At 40.7% G+C, this 22,054-nt stretch overlaps 1 long non-coding RNA gene across 1 annotated transcript in view; it reads right to left on the reverse strand.

Moving 5' to 3' along the window:
* LOC113597807 (uncharacterized) overlaps window positions 1-19,249 on the reverse strand; it is a 32,576-nt gene extending 13,327 nt beyond the window's left edge. The window contains exons 1-3 of the long non-coding RNA XR_003418568.2: window positions 13,647-19,249; window positions 11,720-11,813; window positions 317-433 (exon numbers count right to left, since the gene is read on the reverse strand). This is a non-coding gene — a long non-coding RNA (uncharacterized LOC113597807). The remainder of the gene's footprint in view (window positions 1-316; window positions 434-11,719; window positions 11,814-13,646) is intronic.
* Between the last annotated feature and the right edge of the window lie 2,805 nt (window positions 19,250-22,054).

The following is a 22,054-nucleotide window of genomic DNA, read 5'->3' on the forward strand; positions in this document are numbered from 1 at the left end:
CTCACCCTGGCCTATACCTTTGGATCCACTGTCTCCAACCCACAATCCCAGTAATCTTATCTGAGTCATTGCCCAGCCAATCCAAACCATGGCTTCACCACCCCTAACGAGGAGGAGATTCAGATAGAGACAAAACCAGTACCAGAGTCTAGGTCTCCTGATTCTGAGACCAATGAACTTTCCACTATGTGATACTCCTTCCCTTGCCCCTGCATTGCTATTAATTCCACCTCCACAGCAGCCCGTAAATCTAGTTCCTCTTGTTCATCATATGAAGATGGTTCTCATGCCCCCACACCACCTTAATCACCCCTACCTGAGCCTTCCCTCTTCTACATGAATTGTCCCTAGCTTCTTCAAGTTGACTTCATAATTCATTGTTTCCAGATCTTCAGAGGGCTCATAAACTCAATCATCATCCTCTTTCTGTCACCTACAACCAAAAAAAACATGACTCCAAGTTTTCTGAGATTTTCACACGCATGTTTCCTCTCTTCCTTCACTTTGCTGCTTTATAGCCAGTGTGGTACCTTTCCTTACTGAATGAAATGGAAGACCAGGTATCTGTACAATCGGAAGGGTAGAGACAAGAGGAAGTGTGATAATGTTAGAGACCAAATCTTTTACTTACCACTTTGCTGAGTGCAAGCCCAAGCCTTCTCTGGGCTCCTCCAAAGATCCCTCCCATCCCATGAAGCTCAAACAAGAGTGCACAGTAATTCACCACCTTGCTTCTTCTAAAGATCTCCACTCCAGATGTCAAGCTCTGGAGCAGATGAGTTCCTGGGGTGGAAAAGAAGTGCTTGGGAAAATCACAGGTCTGTGATACAGTCTGAATTTGTCCAGCTCCCAGTCTCTGCATTGAAAGTGTGAAAGGGAATAGCATCTGTGTTCTGCCAGGGAGAATCTAAGAAACCTTGAGCTGGAGGTGACACAAACTAAATGTTTGGGTTTGTAATGATTGGCAGCAAGGTCATCAAGTTGGTAGCTAACAAGTCACACAAGAACAACTTCTAAGCCAGCTGCTTCCTAAGACGGGCAGCATTGTCCGAGAAGATGGTCAATGTGATGGTGAGTGGACAGCAATGTTCCTGGCATAACTGTCCCCAAAGTGGCTAAGATGTGGTCTTGCATGTCCCATTGCAATTAGAGGAACTATGGCCTGCTAATAGCCTTGCAACTGTAAACTCCCACAGAAGGGATTATGGGCTCCTACTAACACAGTAATGTTAGAGTGAGTTTTGCTCGATTACATACTTGGCCTCAAGCCTTCTATTCAAGGCATTATGACAGCATTCTCCCAAACTCATCTACCAGGAAATCTGGTTTTGCCTCCTACACTAGTCCTAGAAAACCACCAAAGAAAGATTTTATTTGCTCACTGAGTTTGCACTTACTTGCTTTATTTTGGGAAATGATGATGTGTCTAGAAGCACAAAAAGATGAGGCACAGGAACATAATGTCACCCACTTAGCCCAGGGAAACACAGTCCTTACATATTTATAAATCCTTTCTGCACACTAATTGATTACTAATCTTTTGGAGGAAATGCTAACAGCCCAGATGGCCGTAATCCGAAGGAAGGGAGCTAGTAAATGACTTCAGATTAAGCTGAATAATAATGATGAAGAGGGACTTACAGATCCTGCTGGGGTATACACCTAGATGGAAAGAAAGAATCAATTTTTTGTGGATTTTTAGCAACTACTTTCCCACTAAGGAGCCTTTGATGAAGCAGCCTCCTTGCCTAGTTACAAATCATCTAAGAGCCTGTAGTTGGCCCCTTTGAGCTATTTAAGCAACCATAGAAAATAAAGGGGTGGTGCTTATTAAATTAACGTTGATCTGCAAGTGAAACACTTTGTGACTTCTTCAGGAATGATATCATGAAAAAAGTGTGAGGCACTCACAGAAAGGACTTGGCATTTTCCTTCATATCACTGGTGCTGTATCACCAGAGCTACTTGAAGAATGGACTTCACACTGCTCAAGCCAATAAGTAGGAGGAATAGATTCACGCTGAGGTCTTCTGATGCTAAGTTTTATTATCTACTACACATCCAAAATATAAGTCATGGATCTCTGCCCTCAAGACAAGATAACGACTACCTTTAACAAATGTGCAATCACTCTAGAGACAGACAGCAGCCAGGTACATGAGAAAGAATGTCAGCATCTGGCTCCCTTTTTCCCAGGACTATCTTGACTTTAAATACCCTACTGGATAGTATCCCCACAAACCCTTTAATTGTCCTTCTAGCCCTTCAAGTGCCAATATTTCAGCAAATAGTGACAGTCAAGTCAGTAATCATAGCAATACCAACTTTAACAACTCACAAAGATCATATATCAGACCACGTGTCCTTGGTTCTCCACTGATATTGACAACATAATGCTCCAGATTTGAGAGAGAGACATTCCTATAAGTTGGTTTTCAGCTAGAGGTCTTTGATTGTAAGCAACCAAAAAAGATTCTGGATAACTTACACACACACACACACACACACACACACACACACACACAAATGGAAATGTACTGGAAGCCTGTAGAAAAGTTCAAGAGATCATAAGAAAGCTAAAGAACCAAACTTGAAAGAGCCAACAACCAGGGTGCTCCAGAGGGTCTGGAACCACTCAGTAGCTTCACCCAAGCATATACCACCACTGGAATCCATTCACTCATCAAATACATATTTACAAGTACTTACCATGTGCCAGGCGTAGTTCTACATGCTAGGGATACAGCAGTAAGCAAAACAGACAACACCCCCACTCTCATGAGGTTTCCATTCCAGTAGAGGGAGATAGATGATGATGATGATCATGATGGTGGTGGTGATAGCTCCAATTTACATCTACTCTGTGACTAGCACTGTGCTAAGTCATTCCAAGAACTGTCCTAAGTACTGGAAATACAGCCAGGAACAAAACCAATAAGAATCCCTGTCCGTGTGAAGCTGACATTATAGTGAAACAAATGAATTTAAAACACCCAAAAATCGAAGTCCTAGGGAACAGCTTACGATTAGTCATGCTTAGGTCATATATATGCCCTCAGGTTTGCCAGGGCAGTGAGAAGGAGGAGGGATCCAGATTTATCATCAACCAAGCATGAACCCAATGGAAGAAAAGTCCCTAAGAAGAAATTAGGGAACTATGAGGAAAGGAAATGGATGGTAGGCAGTGGAGGGAATGAGCCATTCATGGTGCAATGGAGACTACTTCAACTGGGCCTTACTGGTGTGTCAGGATCCTTAGTAAAAACATACCAGAAACTAGATTACATAAAAACAGAAATAAAATGATATTTTGGATTGCTTGAGCTTGAATATGGCCCCATGATTTACAAGGTTAACTAAAGGATCTTGGGCAAATTACTAAACCTCTCTATGCCTCAGTGTCCTCTTCTATGAAATGGGGGATGTTGTTAATATCTACCAGTAGTGATGTCATGAGGAGTAAATGAGTTAATATTTATAAAGTGCTTATAACAGTGCCTGAAATATAGTAAGTACTCTGTTGAGTAAATAAAATAGAATACTTAATCAATGCAAAGTCATCCATAATATATTATGCAAAAAGAGTAGGTTGCACAATAGATGCCCAACATACTCCCAATTTTTAATTTAAAAAGTAACAGTTATGATAGAAGGATGTATAAGAAATATGCATATCAAGTGGTTTGCAGCAATTATCTCTATCTGCGAGTGGGAGATACGGATAATTTCTGTTTTTTCCTTTTTTTCCCTTTTTCTGTATTTTTGAATTTCTAGTGTTAATATTGATTACTACCATAACTTTTATGTTATTAGAAATACATCTATATCCAAACACATACAAACACCCAAATATCAGTAAAACAAATGTGTTGGCAGATGGGGAAGTGACCAATTGCAAACATGTTTAACTTGCTTAACACCTTAATGTTACTTCAGTAAGACACACTGAAGGGAAAGAAAAGTCAGGAAAATTCCTGGCTCTAAAATAATGATAATATGGGCACCTGGGTGGCTCAGTCAGTTAAGCTGCTGACTTCGGCTCAGGTCATGATCTTGTGGTTTGTGAGTTCGAGCCCTGCATCAGGCTCTGTGCTGACACCTCAGAGCCTGGAGCCTGCTTCGGATTCTGTGTCTCCCTCTCTCTGTCCCTCCCTCACTCATGCTCTGTCTCCCTCTCTCTCTCAAAAAAAATAAATAAACATTAAAAAAATTTAATAAAATAATTATAATAAAGATGCTGTCATGATTATTGAGAGGCTAATATTACAGTGAAAGAGAAGCAATCAGCAAGAAGGATCCCATCTGAACACTGGGGTCCCACAGCCCCTAGAGCTGCTCAAGACTCTCCTGCCTAATGGGACAGGACAAAGCCTGACATCGTTTAAAGAAAGTTTCTGGCAACCTGTGAGACAATGTCAAGTGATTTAACACACACATAATTGGAGTCACAGAAATGTAAAAGAGGAACAAGAGAGAGATACATGAATATACTTCGGAGTGATAACAAACTTCTCACCAGAAGCTATGCAAACCAGAAAACAACTGCACAACAACTCTAATGTGCTAAAGTAACTGTCAACTGAGGATTTTATACTCAGGGGAAAGAGCTTGCAGAAACAAAAGTGAAATGAAGAATTTTCCAGACAAACAAAATCTGCCATGACTCCTTGCCATCAGACACGCACTACAAGAAACGTTAAAGAAATCTATTCAAGCAGGAAGAAAATGATACCAGATGAAAACGTGGATCTATACACAGAAATCGAGAGAACTGAGAAGGCTAACTATGTGGGTAAATATTTAAATGATTTCCTCACATTCTTTTAAATTTCTTTAAAAGCTAAGTGACTGTTTGAAGCAGCAATAATTATGCATTGTTGTGCTAGTAACATATGCAGAAGGAAAATGTATGAAAATGATACCATGAAGGATAGGAAGGAAAATGGAAGAATATTGTTGTGAGGTTCTTAGGGTGTATTAACGGGGTATAATATCATTTGAAGATAGACAAATAGGGGCACCTGGGTGGCTCAGTCAGTTAAGTGCCAATTTCAGCTCAGTATGATCTCGCTGTTTGTGAGTTCGAGCCCCGCATCAGGCTCTGTGCCACCAGCTCAGAGCCTGGAGCCTGCTTCGGATCCTGTGTGTGTCTCTCTCTCTCTGACCATCCCCTACTCATGCTTTCTCTCTCTCTCTCTCTCTCTCTCTCTCTCTCTCTCTCTCTCACTCTCTCTCTCTCTCTCTCTCAAAAATAAAATAAACATTAAAAAAAACCCAAAGAGTTAGAGCTAATAAGCCAAGAGAGGAGATTAAATGGAATGCTAATAAAATAGTCTAATAATATCAAAAAAGTCAGGAAAGGAAGAACAAATGAACAAAGAACGTGTGGGGAAAACAGAAAGCAAATAGTAATATGTTACATTTAAATACAAACAAGTTGGTGATTACATTAAATGTAAATTTATATAAGAAATCCACTTTAAATATGAAGACACAAATAAAAGGATGGAAAAATCTGGACCACAAAAGCACTAATCATAAGAAAGCTGATTAGCTATATTAACACCAGACAAAGAAGACTTCGGAACAAGGAATATCACCCAAGCTAGTGTGGGACATTTTATGATTATATTTATGATTAGAAAGGGGTCAATTCATCAAAAAGACATAATAATTCTAGATATGTATGAAATCAATAACAGCACGTCAAAATACATGAAACAACAATGGACAGAAACAAAATGAAAAATGGGGCAAATCCACAATTACATTGAGAGACTTCAATATTCTGCCTTCAGTAATTGACACAAGTATACTAAAAAAATCAGTAAGGATATAAAGAATAGAATGACATCATTAACCAATTTTATCTACACAACATTTATAAAACATTCCATCCACTCACAGCACAAAGGACATTCTTTTTGAGTTCGCATTGGACATTTCACCAGGATATACCATATGTTGGGCCATAAAACATGTCTTGATATATTTAAAATAATTGAAATCATATAGAGACTTTTCTATAGCCAGAGTGGAACTGAATTAGAAAGAAATAAAAATATCTGGAAAAGCTCCAAATATTTAAGAGTTAAAAAAGGCACACTACTAAATGTTACTTTTGTTTCTAGTCAAGACAAAGTATCATGGAAGGTACTTACCCTTGGTAAGTATTCAAAGTATTATGGAAGGTACTTGAAATAGCTAAAAAAAAAAAAAAAACAACTAGACAAAATACACAAAATATGTCACTTAAGACAATGGACATCAGGCAACAAAAAAGAGTTATCCCTGAAATATGGAAAAATGAATGAGGTGAGCCTTAATATTGCCCCAGATTACTACCTGAAGAAAGTTTCCAGGGTTCAGCACAGGGAGGGGGAGCCTAAGCAGCCTCTCTGAATTAAGTACACGAAGGTGGGAGCCTGAAGAAACAGGGGTGACTAGATTCATATAACAGAGTTTCAGAGGGGGAAAAGCTGCAAAGAGAGAGAGAGAAGTCCAGAGATCTTCAGGGGGTCTCTCTAAAATATTCGGGAAAATACTGATCAGTGCAAGTGATGAAACTACCCAAAACCAGGAAAACAATCACCAAAAAGCATTATAGGGAGCAGTGCCCAGAGATCATACACAGGCAGAAATAGTATCTGTTGTCCAGTTAGTGTGAGAAATCTCATAACTCAGGGAGCACCGGTTAAAGCTGTGATTCCCAATGGAAGGCAATTTTGTCCCCAAGGGAATGTTTGGCAATATCTGGAGACATTTTTGGTTTCCCAATCAGGTGCATGCTATCTAGTATGTAAAGGTCAGGGATATTGTTGAACATCCTACAATGCACAAACAGCCCCCCACTCTAAGAAATTATCTGTCCCAAAATGTCAATAGTACAGAAGTTGACAAATCCTAGGTTTAAATAATAAAAAGGATCTTGCCTCAGGGGTAATCAAAAATTAACTCTGGACTAAAACCATGTTCTTGCCCCAACTAACAAAACTTTCGCTCATGCAAGACCGGAAAAGATCAAACTATTTCCACATAACTGCATCCCAGAACAAAGCTCAAGAATATTTATAGGAGGGGGCTCCTAGTTGCCTCCGTAGGTTAAGCATCTGACTCTTGATTTCGGCTCAAATAATGCTCTCATGGTTCATGAGTTCAAACCCCACATTAGGCTCTTTGCTATCAGCGTGGAACCCACTTCAGATCCTCTGTCCCGCTCTCGCTGGCCCCCCACTTGTTCTCTCTCTCTCTAAGTAAATAAACTTTAAAAAAAGAATATTTATAGAAGTGTCAAAATATTCAGTATCTAATAAGGTGAAACTGACAATACTTGACATCCAATAAAAATTTGCCAGACAGGCAAAGAAGAAGAAAAATACAATCTGTAACGAGGACAAAGATCTATTAAAATTGACAAAGAAATTAAATAGAGAATAAGTTAATAGAAAAGGACATTAAAACAATTATATAATTGTATTCCATTTGTTCAAGAAGCTAGAGGAAAGATTGGACATGCTGAGTAGAGAAATGGGACATATGAAATGATCCAAACCAACTTCTAGAATGTCTAAGATGAAAAATATACTGGATGGGATTTAATGACAGATGACACATTGCAGATGAAAAGACTATGAAGACATGGCCATACATACCATCTAAAACGAAACACAGAGTGAAAACAAACTCAAAACATAAATAAGTAAACAGAGCATCAGTGAAATGGCACAACTTCAAGCAACCAAATATATATATATATATATATATATATATATATATATATATATATATACAGTTGAAGTTTCCAGAAGACAGAGGGGAGGGGGGAAATTCAAAAACTATTTGAAGAAATAATGGCCAAGATTTTTCAAAAGTTAATGACAACTATGAACCAGCAGAGCCAGGAAACTCAACAAACCCAAAAACAAGAAACATGAGGAAAGCTGCACTAACACATCTCATAATCAAATTGCTTGAAACCAGTGATAAAAAGAAAATCTTAAAAGTAGTCAGAGGAAGGAGAATGATACAGAAAAGACGTGTTGGCAAGGAGATGGAGAAACTGGAACTCTGGGGCTTTGCTGGTGGGAAACGTACAACAAGGAAGTATTGTGGAAAACAGTATGGTGGTTCCTCAAAGAATTAAAAACAGAATTACAGCATGATCCAGTATTTCGAATTCTGGGTATATACCTGAAAGAATTGAAAGCAGAGACTTGAACAAGTATTAACAGGTATTTGTAGATCTATGTTCACAGCCACGTTACTCTCATTAGCCAAAAATTGGAAGCAATCCAAGTGGACATCTCCAGATGAATGGATAAATTAAAAAGTGAAATATACATATAGTGAGATCTTAGCCTCCAAAAGGAAAGGAAAGGACAGATATTCTGATACATGGTACAGTGTAGATAAGCCTTGAAGGCATTATGTTAGGGGAAATAAGACAGTCACAATGGACAAATACTGTATAATCTGAGTTATATTAGTTAATAGAGTTGTCATATTTACAGAGCCAGGAAGGGCAATGGTGGCTTCAGGGACTGTGGAGAGGAAGTGAAGGGAAGCTGTTATTAGGGACAAAGTTTCTGTTGTGTAAGATAAAGAGTTCTAGGGATGGATGGTGGTGATGGCTGCACAGCAGTGTGAATGTACTTAATGCTATTGACCTGGACAATTATAAATGTCTAAAATGATAAATTGTATATTACATATATTTTACCTCAATTAAAAAATGAAAGAAGATGATATTATGAATAACTTTATGCCAATAAATATGACAACTTGGATGAAGTGAATAAATTTCTTAAAAGACAGACTACCAAGGCACATCCAAGAGGAAATATGTAATGACAAGTGTTGAACATATTAAGGAAATTGAATACTTGTTAAAAACCTCCCACAAAGAAAACCTCAGGTCCAGATATCCTTCAGAGGTGAATTCTAGCAAATATGTTTTAAAAATTCTATTCAAACACTTCCAGAAAATTAAACAGGAGGGTCAACCTCCCAATTCATTCTATGAAGCCAAACCAGATAAAGATTTTTTTAAAAAAAGAAAACTACAGGTAGATATCCTTCCTGAATATAGCTATAAAAACTCTAAAAAAGTTATTCAATCCAATCCAAAAGCACGAAAAAAAAGATGGTACATCATAACCAAATGCAGTTTATACCAGGAATGCAAAGTAGGTTTAACATTCAAATATTAATTAATGTAATTTACCACTGCACAAGAATAAAGAAAATACATGTGACCATCTCAATAGAAAGAGAAAAAGTTATTTAAAAATTCCAACATCCATCAAGATTAAATCTGTCAACAAACTTGGAATAGAAGGAAACTTCCTCAATCTAATAAAGAACGTGCTTTAAAAAACACTATAACTAACATACTTAATAGTGAAAGATTGTTTTCCTGCCAAGCAAAGATGTCTACTCCTACCACTTCTATTTAACATTGTACTGGAGATCCTAGCCATTGCAATAACGCAGTAAAGTATATATAAAAAGAAGAAATATACAAGTATATTATATATAAAGAGAGAGACACAGAGACAGGGGCTGGGGGGAGGACAGTATGTATAGAGGAATAAAGATGAAGATAACATTCATATGGAAGTCCAGACTAGGGATCCATAGACAGAAAGTATACTAGTGGTTGCTTAGTGCTGGGGGGAGGTTGGGGACAGGGTGTAGAAGGATGATAGCTAAGAGATAGAGGTGTGTTTTTTCCTTCATGTAATGAACATAATCTAAAGTTGACTGTGGTGATGGTTGCAGGTTAGCAAGCCTGATATCACTATACATGTATACTGGAATTGAACAATCAAGTAAATGGATGGCAATGGTGGGAACCAGCTTTCTCACTGTCAGAATGGGAAGTACAGCTAAGCAAGGGGAGAAGGCTAGAATGATTGATGGGGTAATGGAGAGTTGGCTACATCAGTATGAACCCATGTTAACTTTAATATATATGCAGATGGCTACATATAGAAATATTTATAGATGTGTGTTCATGTGTATATACTCAGGTTAGTACATGCACATATATATGTTTCTTTGCTCTGTCCGTTGAGGACCTAGAAGCAAGAACCCCAATAGCAGTGAGCACGCTTAATACTTGGTCTTAGTTTAACCATTCTCCAATAAAAGGAACCAGGGCTCCTTGGAGAAATGGCTGATTCTAGGAAGGGTTAAGGATATATATAAGGTGATCCTAGAACATCTTGTACAGTAAGCAAGTGCTCAGAAGAAAACCTCCTACATTGCTGGAATTATGTCAACGGGATACATACACAGACTGAAAGAGCTCTCAGCCACAGGAGGAACAATGGGAACAACAAAATAACATATTGGATTATAACCTGAAGTATAATATAAATGCACATGAGTCCATATTATATAATCATATGAGTGAATGAATAAATAAATGGGAGGGAAGAAACCAATCTCCCATGTAGTAGAATTCCAAATAATTTATGTAAACATTCCCCCCTCAAAGTGGTGGAGTGTCAATCCCCATGCCTTAAATATGGGCTGGGCATAGAGCCTTCCTTCCAGAGAGTACGGACGGTATGGGAGTGATTTTATGGTAGATAATCCTAACATTTTCTCATCCAGGTCAGCATCAACAGCGAGGAGTCATATGGGTAGCCTGTACTTACCCTTGACATCATGTGATGAAAACGGCACTTTATCTGTGATCTTCCAAAACCCCATTAAAGGACAAAATTCAACTGGGTAAATTTGCAGACCTAATTGGCTTTATTAAGCAATTCATGAATTGGGCAGCATCCTATCTAGCAAATCAGAGAGATATTCAAAAGAGTGTACAAAATGGGAGGTTTTTTAAAGAAGGAGGGTGGGACTAGGAAGTCACCAGCAAAAGAAAAAAAAAAAGGATTGTTTCTGGCAAGATCAGCTTCCCTTAGGGGGAATGGCAAGAGGTCTTACCATGCAGATTATCTCCTCTTCTTTTGGGAGGCAGAGAGGGCCCATGTGACAGATGACCACACTGGTACTGACCAGAAAATTCCTGACTGACCAGTTAGGAGTACCTTCTGGGGGAGGTGCAAACTATAGTTAGGTTAGATAGTAAGCCCTAGTTTGGTGACTTGGCCTAGAATAAGTGACTCCATCTTGTGACTGTGGTTTTCTTCTTAACAACCCATAATCTAGGTCTAATCATGAGGAAAACATCAGACAAGTCACAATGGAAGATCATTCTACAAAATACTTGACTGGTACCCCGCCCCCCCAAACTGTCGAGATCATAAAGAACAAAGTCTCAGTAACTGTCATATTCCAGAGGAGCTCCAGGAGACATGACAACTAAATGTAAGGTGGTATGTGGTGAGGGAAACAAAGGCAAGAAAGATGTAGTTTACATTAAATTCCCTTATGGCCTGCGGCCTATTGATAGATGTCAGGACACCTGCTGTGGGTAACACTCCCCAAGGCGTTTATGGCTGCCTTAATGCCTTAATGTTTACGCCTTAAAAAACTAAAAGCAACCTTATCTTGACAATAACTAAATCTTCTGGTCCTGTGAGACCCTGCTTTCAGCATCCAAAAATTCCTTGGAAACTAACTTTATCTCTACTCCTCCCCTCCACCCCCTGCCCCACGAAATCTAAAAGTATATCATCAGTCGCTCCTCACAACCCCAGTGCAGCTCTTCCTGCCCATGGGTCCTGTCCCCATACTTTAATAAAATCACCTGTTCGCACTGAAGACATCTCAAAAGTTCTTTCTTAGTCGTTTGTTCGTGAACCCCACTTCAAATTTCATCAGTATATGTCCCAGATGGGATCCTGGAACAGAAAAAGGACATTAAGTAAACACTAAGGAAATCTGAATGAAGTGTAGACCTTCATAATCATAATGTATCCATATTGGTTTATTAATTGTGACAAGAGTACCATACAAACTACTCTCAAAGTTTATTTTTTAAAAGAAACCTGATGCCCGATCCCACTCACCAGAGATTCTGATTTCATTGGTCAGCTTTGTGGCCTGAGCACTGGGAGTTTTCAAAGCCCTCCAGGTGATTCTGAGGTGCAGTGAGGTTTGAGAACCACTGGATGCAGGCCAGGGGCTATCTGCTTATCGACCAGGTCTACTGGCCCAAGTTTAATCTGTAAAACCGTATTTCTTCAACAGTGTTTCCCTACTTCAAGCATAAACAGGTGGGCCCAGACAGAATATCTTTCCGTATTCTCCTAGATTAAATGGTGCAGTTCAAAAGAGCTACGAGCTACTGAGCACTTGAAATGTGGCTAGTATGGCTGAAGAAGCGAAATTTTCATTTAATTGAAGTTAATTAATTCAAATTTAAATACCAACATGTGACTAGTGACTAGTGATAGGTTGGACAGCACTGCTCTATACAAAAACAATCACGTTCCTAAGAAAAGATTTCTTAATGCTCTTTTTTGGCTCTGGACTACTTTCTTCTGTCTCCAGCTTTTTCTCTTCCTACAAGTTGGAGTCTCCCACTTGCCAGGAGGCATTTTTACTTTAGAACAACGGTGCCCGTGCGGAGCTACCGCGCTCCCCCACGTTGGCAGCAGAAAGGCTCCGGTCCTCCCTGGCCCTCCTCCACCTGCCGAGCCTGCTGCCGGCTGTGGGAAGCAGCCGTTGTGCTCTTGGATGAGAGCATTTCCTCCAAGCCTCGACCACCCCGCCTTTCTGGAGGAGGATGGTTCAGTCCAACTCTAATTTTTCAACTGCTCTCTGGAGTTCATTCCCAACTCCTAAAGAAGAAAGGGAAGCAGGGTCTCCTGGTGGAGGGCTGCAGATGTTCTGGTATTTGTCTCTGTTTAAAAAATAGTTTCTCCCCAGCCCTCTACCATATCCACGAATTTCTACTATACTGCACAGCGAATGGCTACATTAAGCATTTGCAAGGTCTGCACCATAGTATCGCTGATAGCTCAGTGGCAGAATACGATGACACCACAGACTGCCTGGCTGGATGAGTAGTAGGGGGAAATAAGCATTCTGGAGGGAAGGGATAGATGGAGCTTTATCACAGACCACTCGTGGACTGCCAGCTCCTACTGAAAGCAAAAACCAAAACCAAGGTTTGAGACAAAGCGCTGCCAAGCTGGGGCCGTGCACCTTGTCCCTTACACGTTACGCTGGAAGTTCAGCTGTCTTGGCTGAACAGGTGTGGGGTTTGTGTGGTTCTCACGAGGCCAAGAGGCGGGGGGAGGATGGGTTTTCTTAAAAGTAACAGCTTCAGCAGCTGAGGCTGTCCCAGGCCGATTTCACAGATCAGGACGGAATCTAGGTTATCACGAGCAATTTGCAGAGGAAAAAAACGAACTGGAATTAGCAAGGCCTCTGATCATCCATTTTGCCACAACCACAGGACTTTGTTCAGGGCCGGTGGCTTCAGGGCTTGTTTTTGTTTTTAACAGCTTCATTGACATAGCGTTTAAATCCTATAAAATTCACCGATTTTAAATGCACAAGTCAATGATTTTTAGCAAATTTGTATTTGTGCAGCCATCGTCACTTGAGTTTTAGACCATTCCTTCTACCACAAGATCTCTCATGCCCATTCGGTCACTACGTATCATCCCCAACCTCCCCCAGGCCTTAGGCAGCCACTGATTTACTTACCATCTCTATGGGTTTACCTGGACACTCCGTGTAAATGGAATCAGCAATATGAAGTATTTTGGGATTGGCTTCTTTCCCTCGGCATGTTTTCAAGGTTCATCTATGGCACAGCACACATCTGCACTTCATTCCTTTTTATGGTGGAATAGTATCCAATCGTGTGGCTGATGAGGGAGCGTGAGGCAGGCTGAGGGCAAAACCCAAGCTAGCACCCCGCCCCCTCCCAAGTGGGACACGTGTGATATTCCTTGGACACTCCCAGCTACCCCAAAACAAAACAAAACAAAAGACAAAAAACAAAAGGTTAAACTGATAAGTCTCCACCCGTTTACCAGAAAAGGCAATCCCATCGACAGCCTAAAGTCCAGGAACTCTCTACTATCTTCAAGTTAATGTTTTGCTAGAGGGAAAGACAACCTTAGCTTGACAACAGCTAGGCCTCCAGTAAGTCTTGACCGTGTGAAGTCTCTTTGGAAACTCCCTCTCCCCGGACTCAACCCCCAGCACTTACAGTGCAGCTCTTCCTGCCCATGGATCCTGTCCCCATGCTTCAATAAAATCACTTTTTTTTTTGCACCAAAGACGTCTTCAAGAATTCTTTCCTGGCCATTGCCTCCAGACCCCACAAACCACCCCACCATCACCCCAAAACTTCATCATGGCTATACCACATTTTGTCTATCCATTCATCAGTCAATGGACATTTGGGTTGTTTTGTCTACTATGAATAATGATGCTATAAATGTTTGCGAAAGAGTTTTCATTTGAACAGATATTTTCAATTCTTTTGGGTATGTGCTTGGAGTGGACTTGCCAAATCATGGTAACTCTAGGTCTAACCTTTTGAGGAACTGCTGAACTGTTTTCTGAAGTGACTGGGCCATTGTGCATCCCCATTGGCAATGTATGAGGGTTCCCTTTTCTGCGCATCCTCACTGGCATGTTATTTCTCCTTTCTAAGAACTAGAGCCTTTCTAGGAGGGGTGAGGTGGCATATCCTTATGTTTGGATTTACATTTCTCTACTGGCAAGTGATGTCGAAGAGCTTTTCATGGGCTTACTAGCCATTCATAAATGTTTTGCGTTGAAATTTTTAATGGAGTCAATTGGGAATCTTTTTATTATTGAATTGCAAGAGTTTTATTTAGATTGTGGATACAAGTTCCTCATCAAACCTATTTGCAAATACTGTCTCCAATTCTCTAGGCTATCTTCTTACTTTCTTAATAATGTTTCTGGAAGAATGTAAGTTTTTAATTTTGAGGAAGTCCAATTTATGATCTTTTCTTCTTTTACTGATTGTGCTTTGTAAAAAATTGTCTCTAAGCAATTTTCGCCTAATCCCAGGTTAGAAAGATATTCTCCAATTTTTTCTACTAAAGTCTTTACAGATAACAAACTCCTATCCTTCTACCTCAACCAATATACCTTCATAACTACATGGAAGGCCAGGCTCAAATGGAAAATTCTTGGACTCAAAATTCTACACCTAAATGTAGTGACATGGAGAATACCAGCTTCCAGCAACTGACCCACCAGCTATATCCCCCTTCAGTCCTCACTCTGGGCTCTCCCTCACTGAGATGGGCCTCACGCTTGCATCTGTGGACTTACTAGCCCATGCTTGTGAGTTTCATCCCCACTGTCCCCAAATGGCAAACAGCTGCCTCCTGGCCACCCCTCAATCACATAGGTGCCCACATCAATTGCAGGTGTGTCCCCAGAAAGGCAGGCCTCAGAAAGGAGCTTGTGAAGACTCTGGAAACAGGCTTGTGGCTGTTTAGGCAGGGAATTTCAGCTTCCCAGGTATCTATTGTGTGGTCTAGAAGGAGGCCAGGGGCCCTGTGCAGGCACATCTCTTTGGTTCCACTGTCTCTTCCTCAAAGTGATGCCCTCTAAAGCATAGGGACCAGAGTGGGCCTCTTGTATGGGTCTAAGTGTGGCTGCCAAATCCTCAGGGGGGAGAAAGAGGAGAACTAATGGCCAGTGGCCCCAGGAATTTGCCCACAGGAAGCCTTGCTCCTCCGTGGACTCCTATCCAACACTGAAGACAGAAATGGGCAGCTAGGGCAAGATGACCAAATTAATCCATCTCTATCAAGGCAAAGGGGTGGGGGAAGCAACCCTCAGAGGGAATGATTTGGTCTTAGACCTTACAAACCTGGGCTACTATTTACCACCACTTTCCTGTCCTTTAAGACTTAAAAGCCCTCATCAAAGGAAACAAAAAAAAGAGCAGAATTTTTTGGTAATTTTCTATGGTAATGAATGGTCACTAAACTTATTTGTGGTGACCATTTCACAATATATACAATATTGATCATTATGTTGTATGCCTGAAACCAATATAATATGTCAATTATACCCCCCCCCAAAAAAATTCTCAGGGACACCTGGGTGGTTCAGTAGGTTCAGCAGCTGACTTTGGTTCAGGTCAGGATCTCACCATCCGTGAATTGGAGCCATGTGTCGGGTTCTGTGCTGACAGCTCGGATCCTTGAGCCTGCTTCGGATTCTGTGTCTCCCTCTCTCTCTGCCCTTCCTCCTCTCACACTCTCTCTCTCAAAAATAAATAAACATTAAAAAAAAATTCTCTGAACATTGCCTATGTCCCCTGGGGCACAACATTGTCCCTGGTTGAAAACCACTATCTTAGATGGAATATTCTACAGCCTTGACAATGATAGGTTTACAAATTATATGTAATAGAAAATGCCTATGTAACAATATAAAAAAGCAGAATGAAAATATATATTCATAACAAGGCCACAATTCCTCTAGTTGTTTGGATGGCCTGAAGTCCCTCTCAGAATAGAGAGCCCCAGCACATTCCCACCTTCACAATGAGCTGCCTGGTTTGAGCAGAGCCAGGAACTCTGTTTATTCATGCATGAGCAAGCTGCTGATAGGAAGGCAGTGCAATGCGGGGCGACATTCAGCTCTGGACTGGCCATGAATTAGTGTGCTTATGTGTTGCAATTCCCTTGGTGCAGGTGGGACATATGATACTCATTCACTCAGCACCAAGGGCTGGCCGGGGACTCAGGACCAACTCAGCAGCAGCAATCTGTCATCTGTCACACACCTTCTTGTATTGCCTTTCTCAGCTTGGCTGGAGCCTCTGAGACACGCGCAAGTAACCATTTCAAAGGCTGCCCTAGACACTATAACTCTGTTGTGGTAGAAGCTTACAGAAAACAGATGCCTCCAAGAGAGGGATGGCAACCATATCTTGGGGCATGCAGATACCCGGCAAACTGGAAAGATTTTTGAAAAGGAAGAGGAATTGGAGTTGGCCCATGCACAATGATAACAGATGAGTGCTTTCAGGAACAAAGAAACATACAGCTGCCAGAGCTTCGATGAGCTCCCTATTAGATGCGTCTATATTATAGAGACAGAGACAGAGGATTGTACCTGACAGTGTGAAACTAAAGAGGGAAAGAATGTGGTGAGCCACAGCATCCCAGAGATGACTGCCCAGGTCCCATTCAGAGCACTGATTTCTATTCTTTATGGATTTGGGGAAATACTGGTACTATCTCTCCATAAAACAATTATGATCAAGTTATAGACATCCTAATTTTTTCTCTCTTCAGGGTTCTGTTCACCACCCATCTTCCTTTCCATTGCCCATGTCCAAAAATTGTGATGGCGTATGGTGTAGAAAATTCACTTTAGTAAATTTTGGGTCTTTAAATTATTTATGCATTTAACGAACACTTCCTGAGGTTTACCATGTGCTAAGCCCCATGCTGGATGTTGGGACTATCGTGATGAATGGAACAAACATGGGCCTGATCTCATGGCATCTGCATTCTATCAAGGGAGAAGGGTAGACAGAAATAAACACAGAAGCATAATAGAAATGTCATCAAGTAATGACAGATGACTATGAGGACAACATAGCAGATTGGCAAGCAACTGGAAGGAGGGTGGTCAGAAAAAGCATCTCTCGAGATAACCTTTGAGCTGAGAACTGAATGGGGAGAAGGAGGAAGCCCTGCGAAGACCTGGGGGGAAAGCATCATAGGTGAAGAGAACAACTGATAAAAATGCTGTGAAGCAGGAAGGAGCTTAGGTTGTCGGAGGAACAGCAAGGAGGAGAAAGAGGAAAAGAAGGAATAGTAGAAGATGACATTTGAAAGGCAGGTGGAAACGGGTCATCCAGGACCTGGCAGTCCATGGTAGTATGTTAGGATTCTATTGCAAGTAAAATTATAATTCTTGGGAGGGGTTTATGCATCCATCCCTCCATCTTTTGGTACTAGCATCCCAATTTCCTCGTTGGAAATGTCTCCTTTCCCCATCGGGAACAGTCCAGTGGGACCATCAGTCTGGATGTACCAGACCCTTGGCACAAGACCAAGCTAAATTAATAGAGTGCACTCTTGCTGGAGATTTTTTCCTGTTGATTTTATAACATCTTTATTGAGATGTAATTGACACACCATACAATTCACCTCGTTAAAGTGGACAATTCAATGGTTTTTAATATATCCAGATCTGGGCAACCGTCACTCCAGTTGATTTCAGAATATTTTCATCACCTCAAAAAGAAACCCTGTACCATTTAGCTCTCGTTCCCTCTACCCTCTTTCATCCCTCCCCCACTCCAGTCCTAAGCAACACTAATCTATTCTCTGCCTCTGTAGGATTCCCTTTTCTGGCTATATACCTTGAATGACATCATATAATCAGTGGTCTTTCATGTCTGGCTTCTTTCACTTAACTTTCTAACACTTTTGAGGGTTATCCATGTTGTCACATGTATGAGTACATCATTGCTTTTAATGGCTGAATAACATTCCACTGTATGGATAGATCACATTTTGTTTATTTGTTCTTCAATTGATGGACATTTGGGTTGTTACTTTTTGACTATTATGACTAATGCTGCTATGAATGCTTGTATACAAGTCTTTGTGTGGTCATATGTTTCCCATTCTCTTGGTTAGACACCTAGGATTGGATTTGCTGGGCCATATAGCCACTCTATGTGTAATATTGTGAGGAACTGTCAAACTGGTTTGCACCTTGGCTGCACCAATTTACATTACAAAGAGCAATGTATGAGGGTTCCAATTTCTCTATATCCTCACCAGTAGTTGTTATTTTTCATTAAAAAAAAATTATAGCCATCTTAGTCAGTACCTAATTATGTTTAGAAGCATCTAGAAGCGGTACCTAACTGTGCTTTTGATTTCATTTCCCTAATGCCCAGTGATATTGAACATCTTTTCATGAGTTCACTGTCCTTTTTCTATCTTTTTTGGAGAAATACCTATTCAAATCCTTTGCCCACTTCTTTAATTGACTTCTTTGTCTTTTTTTTTGTTGAGTTTAAAGAGTTATTTATATATTCTGGATGCTAGATCCTTATCAGATATATATGATTTGCAAGTATTTTCTCCGAAGATTTAAATTACAGTGCATCAGAGATTTTAATCATGATGACATCTACTTTATTTTTTCCTTGGTTGCTTGTGCTTTTGGTGTCATATATAAGAAACCATTGCCTTGGGGTGCCTGAGTGGCTCATCGGGTTAAGTGTCTGACTTCGGCTCAGGTCATGATCTTACGGTTTGTGGGTTCAAGCCACACATCAGACTCTGTGCTGACACCTCAGAGCCTGGAGTTTGTTTTGGATTCTGTGTCTCCCTCTCTCTCTGCCTATCCCTGCTAGCTCTCGCTCTCTTTCTCTCTGTCTCTCTCAAAAATGAATAAACATTAAAAAAATTTAAACAAAAAAGAAACCATTGCCTAGTCCAAGGTCATGAATATTTACAAAATGTTTTCTCCTAAGATTTAGTTTTAGCTCTTATATTTAGATCTTTGATTTATTTTTTGTATATGGTGTGAAGGAGTTTCAGATTAACTTCTTTGCATGCAGATACCCAGTTATTGGGATATGTTGTTTGGTGGTTTGGTGACTTTTCTGAACTAATTCTGTAAATCTATATTCTTTGTTGTGTGTAGCCACTAAAGTCTCTCTTCTTTTAGCTTAACAATCAGCTGATGATTGGAGAAAGATTTCCTTAACCTGATAGGACACTGCTCCATCCCAAATTTTCTTAGCTAGAAAGTCACCTAATTTATAGTGGGTTTGTGGCATCTAAACACCATCTAAACAGTCCTTGGGAATGCTGTCAATAATTTTTATTAGGATGAATTAAGGTTCTTCTGAGGGCATTTAGTTGCTTCCTGCATAGTATGGGGGAAAGGAAACACTGCTGTGAAGTAGGTGGCCTAAAGGTGGTTTCTTTGTCTATGTTTTATTAGGGGGTGACCCTTTCACCCAACATATATCACACCTCTCCCCATTCAGTTTCTGGCAATCTAAACACTGATGTTGTCACACACACACATACACACACACACACACACACACACACACAAACACAAAGCCCTTTTCCTCCTTGCTTATTGGTTAAATGTTAAGAATGAAATTTTGCGTCAGTGTTCAGTTCTCAGCCAGTCTTTATCCATAATGTCTGGCTAACTTGTGGGCCTGTCACTGTGGGTCCCCAACTCTCCAGAACCTCACCTTCTCCCTTTTCACAACCTGTCTCTTCTCTTCCCTTATTTCCCTTCTTCTTCATGATCATAGCACCCTCTCTCTCTCTCTCTCTCTCTCTCTCTCACACACACACACACACACACACACACACACACCCCTACCTCCTGGAATAAGAGGCTTCTCAAAGGTTGATGATTTTATTTTAATCATCATCATCTCTGTTCCATATGGTGTTAGACCTTGTAGGATTGTCATTTGGCAGGGTCTTCTGGGCCTGAACTCAGTGATCTGAGTGTAGGCTACTACTCAATTTTTGTAAAAGGCTGAAACTTCTTGGCTTTTTTCACTCTCTTCACCTTCCTTGGAATTGTTGTACCAATATGAGAGGATTTTTTTCTTGACTTTCCACAAAGCAGTCTTTTTATTCCCCTCTGTATCTTGTTTACCTGGAAGGGCAACAGGGTGATTCCAGAAGGGCAATGGGTTGGAGGAAGAAGGTGGGGACTGAGTGGAAAGGAAGGTTTCATGAGAAGGGGCACAGGTTAATGTGGAGTTTTGTGCCAGGCAAGGAAAGGGTGGGAGTCTTGGGGGAGGGGAATCAAAGGGAAAGAAGAGGAGGGAATTGGGTGAGGTGGTCTCACCTTGCCAGTCCCTGTGGATCTGGGTTGATAGTGGTTCTTTCTCTTCTTCTTTTTTGTGTTTGGGGTTAATTGTCTTGTGCTTAGTGTTGGTTGTTTCATAACTGTGCTCACTCCCTCTGGCTTCCTGGTAACTTTAGCTGTGTTGAAACCTCCCAATGGTCTTCTCCAGAGCTCCTGACCAGACTGTAAAATACCCCTTAGTGGTACAATGAGGAGCCACACCCTTTGGCTTTGTTTGTTCAGTTAGGCACTTGCCCCAGCCAGTAGGGGATATGCTGGGTGGGTGGGTGTGAGCTTAGACATCACAAAGAATCACTCCTGGCTCCTCCCTGGGGGTGGGGGTGCTGGGTAAACCAAGAAGGTCTGGTTGGAGAGAGTGGGAATTTTCTCAACAACCCTTTCAAGAGCTTTCCTGAACTGACCCACCATTCTTTCTCATCATCTGCACACATGGCAGGCAGAGGGTGTTTCCTCCAAGCCCTGCCCTTTGCCACTCTCATTCTTTGTTTCATTCTGTTCTTGCCTATATTTCACTGTTGCCTAATATTTTGGATGTCTTACCTAAAATTCTTCCAAGATAATGTGACTATGTTTGTCTATGGAGATGCTAATCACCCCACTTCTTTTCAACAGTTGTCTTTTATGCACCTTGAAGACCATTCACATCTTGGCTATTACCAGGAAACTTTTCCCAGTGTCTTTGTCAAGCTTCTCAGTTTTCTATTTTATAGTCTGAAATTGCTGCCTTTGTCAGCAGTCAAAACAGTGTGGTACTGGCATAAGGATACACCCACAGATCAATCCAGTAGAAGTGAGAGTCCAAAAATAAGCCCATATATCTAGAGATATTTGTTATTGAGAACAGTGTCAAGAACATTCAATGGGAAACAATAGTTATTTCAACAGATGGTGTTTTGACAACTGGATATCCACACACAAAAGAATGAATTTGGATCCCTACCTCACATCATATACTCCAAATGGATTATAGACCTAAACATAAGAGCTAAAACTGTTAAACTCTTAGAAGAAACACAGGCAAAAATCTTCATGACACTTGAATAGGCTATAGTTTCTTAGGTATAACAATAAAAGCCAAAACAGTAGAAGGAAAATTTGATAAATTGACACCAAAATTAAAACCCTGTGATTCAGGGGTGCCTGGGTGGTTCAGTTGGTTAAATGTCCAACTTTGGCTCAGGTCATGATCTCATGGTTCATGGGTTCGAGAGCCCTGTGTCAGGCTCTGTGTTGACAGCTCAGA

This window comes from Acinonyx jubatus, chromosome X, assembly GCF_027475565.1.
Source record: "Acinonyx jubatus isolate Ajub_Pintada_27869175 chromosome X, VMU_Ajub_asm_v1.0, whole genome shotgun sequence".
Lineage (NCBI taxonomy): Eukaryota > Metazoa > Chordata > Mammalia > Carnivora > Felidae > Acinonyx > Acinonyx jubatus.